The sequence below is a fragment of the Papaver somniferum genome, unplaced genomic scaffold, assembly GCF_003573695.1.
Source record: "Papaver somniferum cultivar HN1 unplaced genomic scaffold, ASM357369v1 unplaced-scaffold_117, whole genome shotgun sequence".
NCBI classification, from domain to species: Eukaryota; Viridiplantae; Streptophyta; class Magnoliopsida; order Ranunculales; family Papaveraceae; genus Papaver; species Papaver somniferum.
In genome coordinates this window covers 8065710-8068314 of record NW_020620714.1, presented here as the reverse complement: position 1 = coordinate 8068314, position 2605 = coordinate 8065710, and positions in this window count along the sequence as shown.

Genomic DNA, 2605 nt, shown 5'->3' with positions numbered 1-2605 from the left:
CGTCAAAATACGAGTTCGTACGAGAATTCTACAGCGATTCTAGTAAGGGGCGCTAATTAGGGTTGCAACATGCTAAAAACTGAAGCAAGTTGTTACCTTCCCAAAGCCAGTCGTCACCTTCCCAGGGAACTGAAGCAATTTTTTATCTTCCTGAAGCCATTCGTCACCTTCCCAGGGAACTGAAGTAAGTTGTTACCTTCCCGAAGCCTGTCGTCACCTTCTCAGGGAACTGAAGCAAGTTGTTATCTTTCCGAAGCCAGTCGTCACCTTCCCAAGGAACTGAAGTAAGTTGTTATCTTCATGAAGAAAGTCATCATCTTCCCATGGAACTAAAGAAAGCTGCCATCATTCCACGGGCCCGCAATTCTTTCTGAATTTTACTGTAGAGCTGTTATCACCTCCCGAGCGCGATCAAAACCTAAATATTCCCTCGAAGGGAGATAGGAAATTCTTTTCCGTTCAGAATGGAGGGGCGGACCGTCAAAATCCGAGTTCGTACGAGAATTCTACAGCGATTCTAGTGAAGGGCGCTAATTAGGGTTTCGGCATGCCAAACCTTAATTCAGACAAAGTTGCCATCATCCCATGAAACTGAAGTCGGTCGTCATCCTTCCACGGAACTGAAGCCAGTCGTCATCCTTCCAAAGAACTCAAGCTAGCTCCACTCCAAGCCGAGCAACGCAAGCAACTCCATTTCAAGATGACAAATGCTGACGGCTCCCATTCCAAGCCGACCAACGCCTGCGGCTCCCATTCCAAGCTTTCCAACGCGTGCGGCTCCCATTCCAATACGACCAATGCCTGTGGCTCCCATTCCAATCCGACCAACGACGGTTCTCATTCCAAGCCGACCAACGCCAGCGGCTCCGCTCAAGCCGCACCAACACCGATAATTCGCTAATCCAGCACCTCCCCATTCCCTAGCCCATCCAAGATGACGCGTGACCAAGCCAAGCTGACAGTCTGCATCTCAACCAGCAACCGCCTCTACCATTTCAAGGTTTAGCCAGCAACACCGAGAGTAGAATTTACGCAAGGCCGGCAACACAAGAATCACGAATTCTCCTTACCTCTCGAAAACGATTAGTCGGGTTTTCCTGACCATCTTTACATGACTTTCCATTTATATTTTGTCCTGGACTGTCACCATCTTATGCTTACCTCGCAACAATGCTCCTGTTCCGAGCTAAGAAAGGGACTTAATGTTGATGGTGGCTTTTAGCTTAGGGTTAAAATCGTAAAACCTTACATCTGACATGACGTCACTACAACCACTAGCGCATTTATTGAATCATTAAACATACCTACGTAAGAATTACCAGGGTACCTTTTTTTTTATATACATGTGTCATGTTCCACGGCAGAGCCCTTAGTATTGACCGACATCATCTTCGTACATACAAACCTTAATTCTCATGCTACCGCGCCAAGGCATGCCAACCATGCCAGCCGCACCACTGTGCCAATGGAAAACCATGCCAGCCACATCTCCGCGCCAAGGCATGCCAAACATGCCAGCTACACCACTGTGCCAATGGCAAACTATGCCAGCCACATCTCCGCGCCAAGGCATGCCAACCATGCCAGCGCACCACTGTGCCAATGGCAAACCATGCCAACCACATCTCCGCGCCAATGCATGGAAACCATGCCAGCCGCACCACTATGCCAATGGAAAACCATGCCAACCACATCTCCGCGCCAAGGCATGCCAACCATGCCAGCCGCACCACTGTGCCAATGGCAAACCATGCCATCCACATATCTGCGCCAAGGCATGCCAACCATGCCATCCGCACCACCTGTGCCAATGGAAAACCATGCCAGCCACGTCTACCGCGCCAAGGCATGCCAACCATGCTAGCCGCACCATGAGTCAATGACATGATTCTTTTAACAATTATAGCTCAGTAAATATATAAAATATATTGACTCTTATTTTTTCCAAGATAAATTCTCCAAATATTAGATGTAAATGTTAAGCATGAGGCATCAAATCATCTAAGCTAAGCATGCCGCATCAAATCAAATGACAACTAATTTTTTCAAATCATAATTTCAATTAAAATTAGTGCAAAAGTCATGAGAAGAATTAAATATAATTACCCAAGTGTGAAATAAGGCTTCCTCCATCACCCCAGTGTTGGGGTTTAGCTCATCATAGTAAAAATGCTCTCAAAATATTTCATTGATGCTCAAAAGTGTTTTACAATGAAGAGAAATACAAGAAATTGATGTAAAACAGAACTCTGCGACCCACAGGAGGCGTCCAAAATCAACGACAGAGCTGAGGTGCTGTTGTCGTTGAAGAACTACGACCCACAAAGGACAGTCGATGTTGCTGTTGATAAACGACTGATGCTGCGAGTCCGTTCTTCGTGTTCTTCAGGCGTGTTAATGGCAGCAGCAGCAGCAACAGGTAACTTCTCTGCAACTCCTCATGCGCCTCTCTGCTCGCCTCCAAACCTCCCCAAAACTCTCGAACCCCAAACTCTCGACCCAAGGAGTTAATTTATACCCAACAGCAGCATTTAATCCCTCGCAATCACTCCATATAATTCTCATTTACTCGGTAATATATTTTTTTTATTTTCTTCACTGTCAG